Source organism: Canis lupus, chromosome 11 (assembly GCF_011100685.1).
Source record: "Canis lupus familiaris isolate Mischka breed German Shepherd chromosome 11, alternate assembly UU_Cfam_GSD_1.0, whole genome shotgun sequence".
Lineage (NCBI taxonomy): Eukaryota > Metazoa > Chordata > Mammalia > Carnivora > Canidae > Canis > Canis lupus.
Window position 1 is genome coordinate 44152232 of NC_049232.1, and position 18261 is coordinate 44170492.

An 18261-nucleotide genomic window follows, 5' to 3' on the forward strand; every position below is an offset into this window, starting at 1 on the left:
GACTGTATCCTTTGGTGTGCAAAAGTTTCTTATCTTGAAGAAAGACAGTCTCTTCAATAAATGGTGCTGGGAAAATTGGATATCCACATGCAGAAGAATTAAACTAGACCACTCTCTTTCACCATACACAAAGATAAACTCAAAATGGATGAAAGATCTAAATGTGAGACAAGATTCCATCAAAATCCTAGAGGAGAACACAGGCAACACCCTTTTTGAACTCGGCCACAGTAACTTCTTGCAAGATACATCCACGAAGGCAAAAGAAACAAAAGCAAAAATGAACTATTGGGACTTCATCAAGATAATAAATATATTTCTAATGGATGGATGAATATCAACCCCATTTATTCTGGTGCCGTGCATTGTGCTCACACTATATGCAAAACTGTGTGCCAATGTTAGAGACACAAAGATGAATAGCATATAAATCATTTGAAGCATCTTTGTAAAAAGAGTAAAGTGTGGGGAACCTGGGTGGCTCAGTCCACTGAGCCTTGTACTCTTGGTTTCAACTCAGGTCATAATCTAGCAGTGGTGGCATCCAGCCAAGCATTGGGCTCCCTGCTCAGCGTGGAGTCAGCTTCAGATTTTCTTTCCCTGTCCCTTTGCCCCTCCATTTTCTTGGTGCACATTTTCTCTCTCTCCTGCTCTCTAAAATTAAAAATAAATAAATAAATAAAAGAGTAAAGTCTGAATCAGAGGAGAAAACCACCATGGCTTCCAGAAGGTGTGGAATAGCTGCACCTTCTCATAACCCTAAGAGGTTAACTAAGCACATTCTCTAAATAATTCTATGACACACAACATGATGTGATGGAAACAGTTCTGAACATAGAATATGTTTCCAATGCCAGCTCTCATCCTGATCCTCTGTATGAATCTTGGCAGGTCTCTACGCACCCCAATCTTGGTTTCCTAGCCTATAAAATGAAAGATGATGTATTTACATTATAAATGTGCAACAAGCATGCAAGCATGCTTATGCTCATGTGGAAAATAGCTTAGCATCATCTGCATTTAAAACTAGTAAAGGGGTGTCTGGGTGGCTCGGTAAGTTAAGCATATACCTTCGGTTCAGGTTATGATCCCAGGGTCCCGGAATGGAGCCCCAAGTCTAGCTCCCTGCTCAGCAGGGAGTCTGCTTCTCTCTCTACCTCTCCCCACGCCAGCTTGTGCTTTCTCTCTCTCAATTAAATAACATCTTAAAACAACACAAAACAAAACTTAGTATTTTTGTGTCCCCTTTTCTTATCTCTTCATCTCTTGTTTGTGGTCTTTTAGTATCCTCTGGCATTTTCTATACTGTAGTGAATTGTAATCCTCTATTGATTTGTTGTCTACTTCCTTTTGCAACTTCTCTGTAGACAAGACCATTTTATTCATTTCCAGTCCCACATATTCAGTACAGAGCCTGATAAATAGTAGTCAATAAGTGTTTGAAAATGAAAGAATATATATAAGTATGTAGATAAACTAATAAGTGAATGAATAAATGAATGATCTATGGAATTAATAATTGTCAACAAAATTTTCTGTTACATTATAAAAGTAAGAGGGTCACTGACTCCTCTGTGAAATTATTTTGAAGCCAAAGATATAACTGATACATAGCAAAGGATGAAAATCAGCACTCTATAGCTATTGTCTCAAAATTTCTTCATGATAAGAATTACTTGGGTGTTTATTAAATGCACAGACCTTACCAGACCTTTGTCTTGAAGATTACAGTTTTTCAGTCTGGAACATCCTTAAGGAATTTGTATTTCCAGCAGGCAGTCTTAGACAATACATAATATGGAAATTTGATATAAATACTAATCTGAAAGGTAGTAAGAGTTATAGCAAACTTTACGATGCACATAGTAGGTTTAAATTATTTTACTCTTAATTTCCTTCATTAGTTCATAGATATTGATTCATTTAATCTTCACAGCAACCCTAACAAGAAATAATTATTACTACCTCTAGTTTACAGATGAGTAGAACTGAAGTATGGAGAGGTTAAGTAACTTACCCTAGTCACAGAACTATATGTGGAAGAGTTGGGACTTGAAATTTGGTGATCTGAATTCTGAGTCTGTACTCTTAATTATTCTTGATTACTTACTCCCTAGCAATTCAAGCCTCATATTTGTACAATACTGCACAATTTAAAATATGTAATCTTCACTACTGCTGAGGGCAGGTGATGCTCACAAAGATTCATTACAAGAAGTTCCAGAGTAAGCACCACTTTCAGGTTTGGATTTTGTAGCACATATGGGAGAGTGTCATGTAGTTACCAGACATTTTTGGAAAGCCACTGTACTAGCATTCTACCGCTGCTGTAACAAATAGCCACAAACTTAGTGACTAAAAAGCACATGAAAATTTATTGTCTTGCAGTTCTGGAGATCATAATTCAAAAATGAGTCTTATAACACTACAATCAAGGTGTCAGCATGGCTAATTCCTTCTGGAGATTATAAGGGAGAATCTATTTTTTGCATCCTCCAGACTCTAGAGGCTGCTAGCATAAATTGTCTTTGTGTCTGCTGCACTTTAATCTCTAAATCTGTTGTCATGTTGCTCTCTCCTCTTTTGTTCCACTTTCTTCCCTCTTATAAGAATCCTTATGATTATAATGAATCAACCTAGAAGATCTAGAATAATCATCCCCATTTCAAAATCCTTAAATCACATTTACAAACTGTCTTTTGCCATGTAAGGTGATATATTCACAAGTTTGGGGACTTGGATATCTTTTGTAGCTATTTTCAGCCTAGTACACCACGAACAGTCTGAGAGGCTACCGCAAAAAAAAAAAAAAAAAAAAAAAAAAAAAAAAAAAAAAAATTATAATAATAATTTAAATGTCACTGAGCCTCCTGTGCATTGTATATGTCAAAGAGTGGTGGTTGGGTGAAACAATTTTAGATTTCTTGGCTAAAATACTTGGGGAGGGATCCCTGGGTGGCGCAGTGGTTTGGCGCCTGCCTTTGGCCCAGGGCGCGATCCTGGAGACCCGGGATCGAATCCCACGTCAGGCTCCCGGTGCATGGAGCCTGCTTCTCCCTCTGCCTGTGTCTCTGCCTCTCTCTCTCTCTGTGTGACTATCATAAATAAATAAAAAATTAAAAAAAAAAAATAAAATAAAATAAAATACTTGGGGAAATAAAAGCATAGTTTTTGATTTGATCAAGAAATCATCCCCATAAATACCCATGAAGAACATTAACACCCAACTAATACCAGTTAACAACAGTTTTTTTCTTACATAAGAATGGTTCTGTTATCCCAAGGTTAAATGATTTGGGAGCTAGGTATTCAATGCTGAATCAAACTAATTTTAGAAGCCTAAATCAAGGGACACCTGGTTGGCTCAGTGGTTTAGCATCTGCCTTCAGTTCAGGGTGTGATCCTGGAGTCCTGGGATCAAGTTTCATACTGGGCTCCCCAAAGGGAGCCTGCTTCTCCCTCTGCTTGTGTCTCTGAGTCTCTCTCTCTCTCTCTCTCTCTGTCTCTCTCATGAATAAATAAAATCTTGAGAAAAAAAAAAAAAGCTGAAATCAAACTAATCAAACTAAATTTCAGCCCTAAATCAAACAAATTTTCACATTCCAGAAGAGTCCACTGGGACTTTACCTACAAACTCAGAAGAAATCACCCAAAATTTGAAGTCATAAAAAATTTACTTAGCCAGGTTTTATTTTGCAGATCAGGCTCAGCTGAAGGATTCTACCTTTTGAACCAGAAGTGTTTGTATAACACAGAGAAAGTTCTGTAGAGGTCTTCTCTGTATCTTAGCACTGAGTGTTCTTCTCTTGGGAAAAATTTGTCAGCAAGTTTTAGAAAAAGACTGACTCCTAAGGGAATTGCTAGAGGTCACAAAGGACAAAAATCTGTAATAATTTGGAAGTCTCTATCAGATAACAGGAAAAAGATGTTGACTGATCATTTTGTTTCAAAAAATCTCAGTGATATTGATCAAATTGGGAGCATGCCAAATAGAAACATGTTTTCTTATTAATTCCTAAATTGCTTCTCTCATTTTAGCAAATTTAAGTTAATGCATTAACAAGAAGAAAAGGGTTACTTAAAGCAGAAACAAATATGAATTGGCTAAGCAGATGCAGGCTGCTAAATACCAGTCATCTTTAGACTGATTTTTCTAGGCTTTTTTTTCATATTTAATGGAGCCAAGAAGAAAGTGTTGAATTTTCCTACCACAAAGATCAGAATAAGCTCCATTTAGGTTTTGGATTTTTCAGTGCATGATGGGACAGCACTGAACATCCTCTGGATGACTTGTGAGCAGTGAAATTAAGTTGTTTGCAAAGCTGTCTTTTGGATCAAGGCAAATGAAGTGATCTGAAACTAATGGAAGCTTGGCTTAGGTCCTGGAACATTACTCTGAATGGCTTAGAGGTATCACTTGAAGCAAATCACTTAATATTTTTTACTTGAATCTCTCCATTTGTGCAAGACAGGTATTTTATACCTGCTATGTCTTTACTTTCCAAGAATATTTTAGAAATTTGTAAGACTTCTTTTTATTTTTAAGGCATTCCAAAAGATAATTGAACATATAGGAAATAAGAAAATCTCTTCATGTCATACTGAATATAAATTAAAAATATTTTTACCTTTATGTTGACTAATATCTTTCTGAGGAATCTATATTAAAGGATTATCAAAAAGATAGAACATGCCATTGTCAAAGAACAAAATATTCTTTATGTATCATATATATTAAATACATGAAAGCTGGGATCCCTGGGTGGCGCAGCGGTTTGGCGCCTGCCTTTGGCCCAGGGCGCGATCCTGGAGACCCGGGATCGAATCCCACGTCAGGCTCCCGGTGCATGGAGCCTGCTTCTCCCTCTGCCTGTGTCTCTGCCTCTCTCTCTCTCTCTCTTTGTGACTATCATTAAAAATAAATAAATAAATAAATAAATAAATACATGAAAGCAAATAAAAATAAAATAATAAATAAATAAATACATGAAAGCAATCAAATTGTCCAACTTTTGAAATTTCATTAAACAAATAATAGAAATATGTTTAATTGATGAACACTTTTATTGTCAGTAATGATAATGAAATCTGCGTGTCACCATTGAAAATTACACAATATCATGTGAAGTAGAAATGAACCCTTTTTACTGATATCCAAATTATGTTTTCCATATGAATGAATATTGGATAAGTGATGCAAAATTCAAAATGAGTGATGTTTTTGGATACAGATCTAAGTGATATTTATTTATCTATTCATCGATTTATCACATTTCTAAATATCCTATAATGTTATAGGATAACCTCTATATTATAGCCTCTAAAATTTTTAAGTATTTAAATTAGGATTTTTTATTTTATTTTATTTTGTTTAAAGATTTTATATATTTATTCATGAGCTACACAGAGAGATAGAGAGAGAGAGGCAGAGACACAGGCAGAGGGAGAAGCAGGCTCCACACAGGGAGCAGGATGCAGGACTGGGACCCCAGGATCATGCCCTGAGCAGAAGGCAGACATTTAACCACTGAGCCACTCAGGTGTCCCCAAATTAAGATTTTTTTTTAAAAGAAAGAAATAAAGACTCATGTGGGAACATGCTAGGATGTTTCCCAAATGTTTGCTCTTGCTGTCCTGTTTTTTCTCTTTTCTACTACCTAGACTCAGCCAATACCACTGTCATCACTGGAAGCTTCTCTGTAACTCATGGGACTCTTTAAAGGTTTATCATTCACAGTGTTCTGATAGAGAAAGAACTCTATAGAGGCCTGCAGGCTCTGTCTAGCTGTCTCCTTTCCTGGCTGCCCTTGGGTCATCCACACCACTGGCTGTAAAATGCCAACAAGAAAATTAATGGAGCATCCGCCTATACCCTGATTCCTTCCTAAGGGAGCCTGCCTCTGGGGAGCCATTAAAGGGCAGGGAAAATGTGCAGAAATCTCATAGGAATGGAAAGACATGAAGACAGCTGGTGGATTTGGCAAACCCATGTCCCTGCAAAAGCCTGTCATTCAGAAATAATGTGACCCTATTCTCTATGAATATGTATTTTATTAGACCAAAAGTGGAGGGAGCCTCTCACTCTGTGAATGCAGTTATTTTTAAAAGAGTGAACTGGACATTGTGCTCAGAACTCTGTCTGCATACATGATCTCATTGAATTCTCATAACAACCCAAGAGACAGAAAACATAATCCATGTTTAACAGTGAGGAAAATGGGGACCTAAAAGCGCTAATGACTTTCTCAATGGCACAGTCTCACTTGAGGGTGTCTCGAACTTCTACAATTTCAATTGGTCTCAGAAGACAGTATAACCAGGATTATGCAGAGAATATAGCAAAACAAAATACCTATTTCCTCCATATCAAGAGATCCACCTCATGCCACTAGAGCAAAAATGGGAATGGATCAGTGGTCCAGGCCCTCACAGTAGCTGCTTCTGTCGATTAGATACCCTTTAAGAAATCAAGTTTTCCTAACTAGAAAATGTTGACATCTCATTTTGCTTCTTCAAACACCTCAAATAACATTCCTGAAGTGAGAGAAAACATATCATGTGTAAAACCTCATCTCTGGATATTTTATTTTGTGATGTCATGTCTTAGAGGATGTGTGAGCAGTAAATGTTCACAATGGTAAGTTTCATCTATGACCTAGCATCCCATATGTATTCTTGATTTTCAGTTGCCTTCTCAAAGGCACATGAAGTTCATTTTGTATTTCAGTTTTTGGATATTCATTTTCTTTTACCATCTAGGCCAGACCACTCTAGTGATGTAGGAGGATTTAGGTAGTGGCTAATTATGCTGAATGTGGTTCTGGACATACATTTTTTCAGTCTTTACAGATAGGTAATGTTATTTCCATTTGTACCTTTAAAAAGACTAACTCTTAGTAATTTACCCACCATGATCATGCTACTATTAAATTGGTACAGCCAATATTCTGAGATAGAGATCTAAAGTCTTTTACAAATGCACTAATGCTCCTCATATTCTCAGATATCTCATACACAATAATATTGCCCAGATCTCACTTCCCTTGCTCACCATGATATGGTGCATGGGTTCTTAACTGTAAGCAACAGAAAATGAGTGCAATCAATTAAATTTATTTTAAGGGACATTTATTTTAGATAACTGAAAGGATCACTAGTAGGGTAGCAGACTGAGACAAGAAAAACAATTGGAATAAGAACCATTCCTAAGACCATAGCCATAATCATGCCCCAGAAGTAGGCCCATAAAGATAGCTCTGCTGCCACCATTAACCACTTGATGCCACAGCTTAAACCTCTCCTATCACCACTGGCCCCAGCTACTAAACACCAGATACTACCTTTGTCCAAGGTCACTGCTGCCCTGGCATCTTAGATAGTTGCTTCTTCCACAGCAGCCTTCCACCAACATGGATTCCTCAGAGTCTTATTTCTTTGCCTGACATTTCTTTACTCAAAGTCAAAGTGGGGTTGGGGGTGTCTGAATAGTTAAGCCTATGTCCCATACCTACACTCTAGTCACAAGTGGTACTGCCATATCTAGTATATGATTTTCTCAGCATCTATCATTACAGATAGACTGTCACTACCTTTTTTTTTTTTTTTTTACCAAACTCAAAAATGCTGTCGTTACCAACTCTCCCCCATCCCTGATAAATGTCAACTTTACATCTCAGTATCTGTTTCTTATTCTTTTGCCTTCAGAATTTAAAAATTTCCTGTTAAAATAGAAAATGATCACCCAAAGAGCGTCACACGTTTCCCATCAATAGACTGAGTCCTTAGATCATTCTCATTTAGGTGATAATCTGAAGTTTAAATCAAAGTTCTAAAGAGATGAAATGCAAAAAAAAAAAATGTTGATTTAGGTTCAAGGGTAGGAAGAGAGTACAGGAAGAGAAGCATTACTAGAGGAAGGTAAGGCTGTTTTTGTGATTGTCTTCAATTGCTTGTTTTGTAGACCTGCAAAGTAAAGATGGGAGAGTGACTAAAAGGGAAAAAGGCAATGTGAATAGAAAGTCACTTAAATGACAAGTGAACATTCATTCATTCCTTAATCATTCATTTATTCTTTGATCCACCAAATATTTTGGAGTGACTGTGCTGTCAAGCATAGCACTAAGTCCTGGGGATACAAAAATGAACAAACGCTACTCATTTTCTCCATGTTTGTTTCATCATGTATTGGGTACTCAGTACTTACAGGTATTTCCCCATCAGGGGCTAATTCTCAGCAAACCAAACTTGTTCATTTTCCCCTAAAATATCTACCTGGCATGAAATGAAACTAAATCACATGGTTCAGTCTGTGTTTAATATTCTGAAATCATAATTTGAGCAATAAATTCTGTTCCTTTCAAGTGATTGCTGTCTGGGGATTCTCATTGCAGCCTTGAGTTTGAGAGGACTCGGATCCTTTCCTGGCTGTCACTGGCTTGTTTAAGTGACCCTGAGCAAATGAGTTAAGCATCTGTGGGACTCGGTTTCTTCATCTCTGAAAGACGGATAAAAATACCAGCCACCTGTTGTGAAGATCAGGGAGCTAATATGTCTCAGAAGCTTTCAAATCTCTGGCTCTAAGCCTTTTGCTATCTACGTATTAAGAACAAAGACAAGTCCTCATTGCTTTCACCCAAATACTGCATTCAAAGGAATAAAAAAATACAATATTTGAGTTCTACAAGACTTGAAGGTTATTTTGTGTTAGTTTGAATTTCAAACTGTTTTTCTCTGTTGTACTCTTGGCACTGCCATTTTTTAAGTACAGCACTTCATTTGCATAGTAATTACAAAGTTTAACAAATAGCATTAATGTCTGAAAGAAAGAGGTACACTCCATTTAAATTACTGACAGTATTACGTTACACATTTTTAACCGCAATTTCAAAAAAAAAAAAAAAAAGAGGAAAGCTATTCCATCCTAATGTGCTGTAAAGATTCCCAGAGCTCAGCAATATTTGTGCTTTAAGAAGGTAAAATCTCTTCCTGTGCTCTTTAGTGACTTCTAAAACCCTATTCATAAATACTGATTAGGCACTATTTCACTATAGGACACAGTGCTATTGGCACGACTCCCTACTCAGGGCCAGATTGGAAATGTTAGTATAGTAAATTAGGCCAAATGTCTTAGTTGTACTGTACATGAAAGATCATCTTTAATAAATAGATGCTAATGTAGCACTTGGATCACATAGCTGTAAATGTCAAACCCTGGTCTTAGTTCCAGGAAGTTAAAAAAAAAAAAAAAAAAAGGAATGTGTGCTATTTAAATGCAAAAAAAGAATAATAAAAAGCAAACATGAAGTATCATTTGTTTCTTGAAATAATGGTGAATTTGAACAGAAGCACACTGCTTAATAGTGGTTTAAGGGAAAGAAGGAAAAAAAAGGAAGGCAAGGTCTTTAATTCTTCCTACTTATGTCTCTGTACTATTTGTTTTGCTTTGTTTGGGTCTAGGTCTGCTCCTTTGGGCTTTCTATACTATGTATTGTAACTAGTTTCCTTTTCTCCTCAACTGTTTGCCCTTTGAACAAACTTAGTTCCTCCAGAAATAAAGCGTCCTTGGTGAGTGATTCTTGACTTACCATCCTACCACTCCACTCACATGCTTTTGTATCAAGCCAAGGTGTGTGTGCACATACCCACACACACACACTCCACAAAATTCCTGGGTAAATTGGACATAAAGAAATTTATGTCCTCCCAAACTTAAGGCTGCAAAGAGAATCCCCAGACAGCAACTTAGAGATGGTAAATGATCGTGGCTTAATTTTTGTGTTTGGCCAAAGATAGAATAACTTACTTTTAATCATAAAACTTAACTTTGAAGAACATATATGAATTTCAAAGAAAAAGAGATTATGTGCAAACTATATGAAATAAATATTAAGAAATTCAACCTGGCTTGGTAGCCTATCCAAATATCTTTATCTGCTTATTGTCCCGGAGGTTTGGCTGGTTCAGTTTTCTCATTTGAGACAGTGGAGCATAATAACAGATAAATTATTTATTCCTGATTTCCAGCCAAAAGTTAGCAGTCAGACCTCTACAAGTCATTTAAATTTCTCAAGTCTTAGTTTCTTCATCTGTCAACTAGTGATAACCTATCTCATAGATTCACTGATCTCATAGATTGAAAGGACTCAGTGCAATTTCTGATATAAAGAGAGCCCAATAAACACATGGCATTGGCAATCACTATTTCTAAATGGAGTCATTTTGAGTTTTAGTCCATAAGTATTTGATATTTTTTTACTGTTTTACTTTTTTGAAGATTGATGTCTTCATGAAAAATTACATCTTGTTTTTGGTATATCCTTAGTGTTAATATTGTACACCTATAATAGATGTTTTTGGTTTTGTGCTCTGTCACTGACCTATATACTCTGAAAGCTTCAGGGAAGTATTGTATTTTTTGCAATCTTTATTTTCTTAAACTTACTACCATAGTAGTAATTGCCATTGTAAAAATCATGATATTTTCATTTAAAATAAAATAATTTGGGGATCCCTGGGTGGCTCAGTGGTTTAGTGCCTGACTTTGGCCCAGGGTGTGATCCTGGAGTCCCAGGATCAAGTCCCACGTCAGGCTCCCAACATGGAGCCTGCTTCTCCCTCCTCCTGTGTCTCTGACTCTCTCTCTCTATGTCTATCATAAATAAATAAATAAATAAATAAATAAATAAATAAATAAATAAATAAATAAATCTATCTTTAAAAGAAAATTAAAAAATAAAATGAAATAAAATAAAATAATTTGTGTTATAGTTTTTTACTTAGAGTCAAAATTCTATAGTTTATCATGGGAAGACACCTGTAACAGACATTTAAACCATTATGCTAAAGAAGCTCTTCTGCTCTATGCATCCAAGAATAACCTTATCTTGGGTAAAGTCCAAGAGGAGCCTGATATAGTCTTCATTATAATAACTGTTTTAGTGATAGTTTTCTGATTTTTTTTGATCCCTACACTTTGCCTGGCATGATTTTATGTTCTATGTCCTCCAAAAGACTGCTATTCTTTACCACAGCCATTCAATAAAATAATTATATTCCCATTTTAATATTAGTAAAGGAGAACTCCCTAAGGTTGTATAACTCATGAGGTCACATGGATAATATGAGTCTTCATCTGGATCAAACCTAGGCCTTTGGCCCTAATCCTATACCTATTTTACTGTACCATTCCATGTTCTAATATTAAAATTATAGAGATGATTTGCTTGGTAATATTGATTATTCAGGTAGAACATATGGTTTTGTGTGAAAAAATATAGTTCCTTTTCAGTAAGTAATTCAGAGGTATTTCTAAATGCATAAAACAAAATTTTGTTTTGGGGTGCCGGAGTGGTTTAGTCAGTTAAGCTTTCAATTCTTGGTCTCAGCTCAGGTTGTGCATGATCTCAGGGTTGTGGGATGGAGCCCTGTGCTGGCTCCATGCTCAACAAGGAGTCTGCTTAAGTTTCTCCCCCTCTCTCTCTCTCTCTCTGCCTCTCTCCCCATGCTTGCACTCTTCCTCTCTCTCTTTCTCAAATACATTAATCTATAAAAAAAAAAAAAAAAAAAAAGTGTGTTGCTCTTTAAGTGTCCTTAAGTGCCCTTTATAGGCAATTACAAACCTGAAAGGAATGGACTGGCTGTTTCATGATTCAGTTCCAAGAAATAATAAGGCCAGATAGAGTCTCTAGGTGAATTGAATTGGGGTGGGGGGATCCTAAAGAAGTTCATAGGACTTGGAGTTAAGTGGAATCTCGCATTATCTTGAGATGTGGGTTCAGGACCGATGAGGCAGCAATAGCCATGTAACCATGTGGGCTAGAAGAATGTGTGACATAAGTCCTGGGTAGAAGCCATAGAGTAGCATATACCTGAATTTGTATAAGAATAGTCCAAAAACGAGCCAGTTACCCATGGGTGGGATCATTGTTAGGACAAAGTCCATTCTTAGTGAGAGGATTGAGGATTTGATATTACTAATACCAGTACTGATACCAACATCAGTATTAGGTTTTATGGTTGCTCAAATGGAAGAAATCATTGGAAAGTGAGGTACTGTTTCAAATTCATGCAAGGATTTAGAGGGAGAACAGGGATTTCAATTAGATAGCATTATTTAGTGTTTCATAACAGAACAAGATAAAATTATATAAATGTTATAGGTTAAACATGAATTTTGAAATAGAATATGGTGGGCTCTAGGCAAAAATGATCACAAATACATCACAATATTAAAATAACCTATGTGAGTTTCAAAAGAATATTATAATAAATAGAAGTATCATTTGTAAGGGAATTGGAGATTTTGAATGGTGCTGTTATGTAATATCATTTGTTTGATAAATTTCTGCAAAGGCCTTAAATTGAATATTTACACGTATATAAGAACAAGTAGTATTCAATGAATGTTCATCCAACAAAAAGAAATAAATACTCCTATAAGCTTAATAAGCACTGTTGATTGCTTAATTAATGTCAATTGTTCAAACATTCATCATTCTTTTCTTTTAAGAACATAAATTTTCTCAGGTTTTTATCTCATCTACATCTCTGTGGAATATGATGATCAAATGGATTATGACCCTTTGGTCCAGGGACAGGCTTTTGAGGAATGGATTTGTTTTCCATGCCAGAGGAGGAGGGTATTATTTTCCCTTTAAATATTATTTTCTTTCTCCATGAGTGAATCTCTCTCTTTCCTTAAGGATAAGGGTAATGAATCACATTAATCTGACTGTTACTGGCAGATGTGTTGCAACTACCAGGTGAGTCTGCCTCAGTATAAAGCTGTTCTAGTATAAACAAAGTATACAGATGGAAAGAACTTAGGTCTTAGGTGACATCATTTAGCTGTAGAACATTATACATCTGGAATCCACCTCATCATTTTTTTTTTGCTTAAGCAAATTTGCATCTATATTTTCTGTCACTTATAGCCAGAAAGATCTTAACTGATACACATGTTCTCTGCTATGTATTGAAGATTTTAAGAAAAAAATATAGTTTCAGCTCCCAAAGAGCTTATAACTATAATAACTATAAGGAAACAAACAGATATATACATTACTATACTCAAATAAAATAGTCACTATAGGATATTTATGTATATTATGTATACGATATTGATATACATATATATGTATATATGTATACTGATATTGATACATATTAATATCATATATAGTATACATATATATAAATCATATGAAATATATACATAAGTATAAAACAATGAGATAAATGCTGATGAAGATGTTAACCATGCTCAGACAGCAAATGCTCTCCTATCACATTGTAGGTAAAGTATGAAAGACACCACCAGACCATATGATCATCCCATGACTGGCCCAATTTCAGACATGAAATGCACATTTATTGGCTTCAGTAATCAGCTGCAGTGAATAAGGAAACATGACCCCCACGAACATGACCTCCCTTACACACTCAAGGATCTGAATATGCGATCATTGAACAGAAAAGTACAGTATTCCTCATCGAGTTCTATTGTGAAATATAATAACGAGTACCTCTTTATAAATTTAACATAAGTTGCTTTTGAATTTCATTTTTATTTGAAAGTACTCTTGTTCCTGCAAGAAAAACACATGCACCATGATTTACAAGAGCACTGTGGTTATGAATCTGTGTTGAGGGAGGAAATAGTCATGGAAGTCTTCAAAGAGTTATCAGTTTGGTGTTCAAGGTAACATTTTACCATATTTTGGGAAACAGTCAACATTAACAAATATTTATTGAGCACTTACTATATGGTAGACATTGATCTTGGCTTTGGAGAAGCAGCAATGAACAAAAGAGAAAAATTATTTCATGTGTGGCTCATAGTAGAGTTGAGAGATTCAGATAATAAAAAGAAATGTTATGTGATATGTTACAATGATAAGTGCTATAGAAAATACATAAAGCAAATTGAGATAAGGAGTGTTTGAATTGTTATGGGAAAGGGAGATTGTAAATTTTGATAGGGTGGTCAAGGAAAAGCTCACTGAAAAGGTGTTATGAAAGGAAAGATATCCAAGAACAAGCATTCCAGGTAGAAGAGCTGGCAATGCAAAGTCCTTGAAACTAAACCATATCTTGTGTGCACAAAGAACAACAACATGGCAAAGAGCATCTGGAGAGAGTAAGCAAGGCCAGAAAAAGCATAATAGCTCCCTAAATCAAGTAAGGTTTCACAGGCTTTGACTTTTGTTAAGTTCTTTGACTTTTACCATGAAATGGAGACCACTGGAGGTTGTGAGCTAGAATGAGGATGCCTAAGTTAGGTTTCAATTGGACCTTTTTGCAACAGAGCTAAAAATAGACGGTAGAACATGGTATGTTTGGAAATCAAGTAATTCAGAGTGGCTAAAGGATATTCTGTGAGTGTACTGCAGTGGGTACAAGGGATATAGGGACTAAATTATGATGGACCTTGTCTCTTTGGTAGTAATTTTGGATTTTTCTGTAGATGATAGATTTTACTTTTTTATTTTTTTTAATATTTATTTATTCATGAAAGACACAGAAAGAGAGAGGCGGAGACACAGGCAGAGGGAGAAGCAGGCTCCATGCGGGGAGCCTGACATGGGATTCAATCCCGGGGTCTCCAGGATCACACCCTGGGCTGAAGGCGGTGCTAAACCACTGAGCCACCCGGGCTGCCCAAGATGATAGATTTTAAACACAGGAATAACATGTTAACACTTAAAATTTCAGAAAGCATGATTTTATGGCAGTATTTCCCTCTCTTGGAGATAAATAAGAGCGAGGCAAAGGAAACAGTTAAGAGGTTCTGATTGTCATGATTTGTTTTAGCTACAAATTAAGAAGATATAATATAATAGTAACTTAAACCAAAAGAAGTGTAAACATTGTCTGTCTAAGTTTATCAAAATGTTTCCTCAGTTGACAAGGATCTAGACATTTTCTATTATTCTTGTTTTATCATCCTCATCACTGAGTATTTACGTTATTGTCCAAGATGGTTGTTCCATTTCCAACTATCACATATATATTCTACCAGTGGAAAGAAAGAAAGAAAAGAAACGGAGAAAAGCATGTCACCCTGCTGCCTTTAAGGATGTATCATGAAGTTTGCTCAGACCATTTCTAATTATGTCCTATTGGTCAGAATTTCACCTCCAGATGGCCACAGCTAGCTGTAAAAGAGACTAAGAAATGCAGTGATTATTCTCTGAAGTCATATATCATGCTAAAATTCAGGCTTTCTATTGCTCTTGAGACAGAAACGAAGAAGAATAACGGGGCAACGACCTGACTCTGCAGCAGAGACTACTGAAGTACTTTAGGTCTGATCTCAGCTGCTGGCTGGATAGACAGAGGATAGCAGCATATTTAAGAGATGTTCAAAAGAGAAATCAACCAGATTTGGTGAACAAGTGCCATTGCACTCTTGATTCAATGGATGATGAAGAGATCCATCTAAACTTTCTGGCTTAGAAATTGATTTTATGACAGGCTCATTAAGTGAAATAGGGATTCCTGAAAAGGAGCAGATGTGTGCAAAATATGTTTGGTTTCATACAGGTTGTATTTTAAATTCTTTGTGAAAGTCAACGTCTGGCAGAAATCTTATTTTTACATTCTATTTCTGTTTTTTTTTTTTTTTTTAAGAATATAAACCACAGGACACACATTCTTTAAAGTATAATAGCACTATTTGAATGGCTGAACTCTTTTGTCCTTCAGCCCTGGAAATTGCTCCAGGAAACACATTTCTATTTACTTAAGAGCTACCTGTTATTTTATTTTGACCCTTCTGCCATTTGCTAGCATATAAGCATAGGTTACTAACTTATTCTAACCAGTTTTATTTTGGAGAGGAATAATGTTAATAAAATGTCTTAAAGCCTGGCCTCTCTTCTTTCACATCGCTTGTGGTAATTATCCATTCAGGAAGACTCACCTCCAGAAAGAAGCCTCTTTCTGAAATCAATACAAGAGCAAAAGCAAACAGTTGTGTAATAGCAAACAGTTCAAACAGTTCTGTAATAGCCAGTGCTTTCTGTCAACAGAGATGCTTAAACCGTAAATGCCAATTAGTTTTAGAGGGTGTAGGCTTTCAGCCTTGTAAGTAAGAACCAGTAGCATGTAACCGGCTGTCTGAGCCTGTTCTCCATTTGCCCCTTAGCCTTCCCAGATTCAGTCTTTCCAGAGACCTCAGCCTGAAAACATAGAAGATCCTAAGAAATAAATTCTGAAAAATACAAAAAAGTGATCTGAATCAGAGTGGTTAAAAACTAAAGGGATATTACCAAGTGAGACAAATAATAAAAACCAATTGTTAGTCTCATTAGATCTCCTCACTGGAGAATACAATGCTGCCAAGATTACCACCACTGCTCTGAGTTGTTTGTTGTGACACAAACAGTCATTGCATTGAAGTGAGTATACAGACAGCAAATAAACACATGAAAAGAAGTTACACATCATTTGCCATAAGGAAACTGAAAATCAAACCACAGGAGATATCACTACACATCTATCATAATGGCTAAATTTAAAAATTCTGAGAGAACAAATGCTGGTGAGTATGTAGAGAAACTGAATTACTCACACGCTGCTGATGTGGATGGAAAATGGTAGAAATGGTGCAGTCATCATGAAAAGTTAGTTTGGCAATTTATTTTTTTGTAAAAAAAAAAAAAAACAACAACAACAAAAACCTAAACATGTGACTATTCTGTGAATCAGCCATTATACTCTTGGGCTTTATCATCCCAGGGAAATGAAAACTTGCTTACACACAAAAACCTGTATATGAACATTTATGGCACTTTTATTCATAATAACCAAAAACTAGAAATAATCCAGATGTCCTTCTACAGATGTCCTTCTACAGTTAAATAATCTATGGTACATCCATACCAATAAAAAGGAATAAACCATTGAGATGGATATCAAGTGGGTAAATCAAGAGAATTATGCTGAGTGAAAAGAATCCAATCATGAAAAGCTACACCTGGTATGATTTCATTTTAATAACATTCTTGAATGACAGAATTATAAAAGTGGGAAACAGATGAGTTACCCAGTTTAAAGGAAGGAAAGAAGGAAGAAGGTAGTGAGTGTGCCTATAAAAGGGGGACATGAATCATCCTTGTAGGGAAAGAAGTACTTTGTATATTGACTATACCAGTGTCAGTATCCTCACTGTGATAATGTACAAGAGTTTTGCAAGATTTCATTGGAGGAAACTGGATAAAGGACAAACGAGATCTCTCTGTATTATTTCTTACAACTATACTTGCATCTATAATCATTTCAAAATATAATTTAATTCAGAAATAGCATACTGCAAATTATATTAGCCCTGCTCTTGCGGATTTCATTCTCTTGATGCTTTTCTCTTAATTTCCCCCTTCTTGCCCCATCTATCTCCCTGTCTTTCTTAGACACATCATGAATTTGGCCATTTCTTATATTCCACTGGTTTTCTTAGTCTTAACTTCTATCCAAATCTTGAAGCACATGCTTTGTCTCCCTGAAGCCACAGTCAACCAACTACATTCCAATTCTGAGTTCAATCACATGTCCAGAATCTGTTTGGTCTTTTGTCCTGCCACTTCTGGCTTCCAGTGAAATGCTACACTGCATGATGTAACCCTAAAATGTAGAAGAATGTAGGGAAAAAACTTTGGAAATGTAGTTGGGACAGAGGCAAGGGGCAAAATGGATGTGATCAAGGCAGATAAATTTTCTTACTCTTGCTGCTCAGGAAACAGCTATTCTGGCCTGTGTCTTATGGATCATTGTAAAATGGTGGCTGGTGTGGTAGGATACCTTCCTGCTTTGTTTACTATTTTCTCCTGCCTTACCATCCTCTTTTCTTTCATTTTTACTGCTTTAGGATTGAAGCTTTCAAAAAAAAAAAAAAAAAATTACTGCAGTTAATCCCTTAGACTTGTTTTTTCCAGAAAATAAGACATTAATTTTTATAGTTCCCACCCTCACACACCAAGTATTTTCTTTGAATGTCTAGACTAAAGCAGTCAGGCAGTTCTTTATATTTGTTTAATTCTTCAGGCTTGTTCTTGCCATTCTTTGTGATAACAACCATCTAATTTGGAAGCAGCACAGCATAGTGGTTTATAGAACAAATTTTGAAGTCAAACAGACACTCTTTGCTGTGACATTTACCGCTTGTTTGCATTTTGAGCAAACTATTCAAATTTTAGGAGTATCTGTTTCATGAATAAATTGGTGATAATACTATCAATGTCGCAAGATTTTTGTGAGGATTAA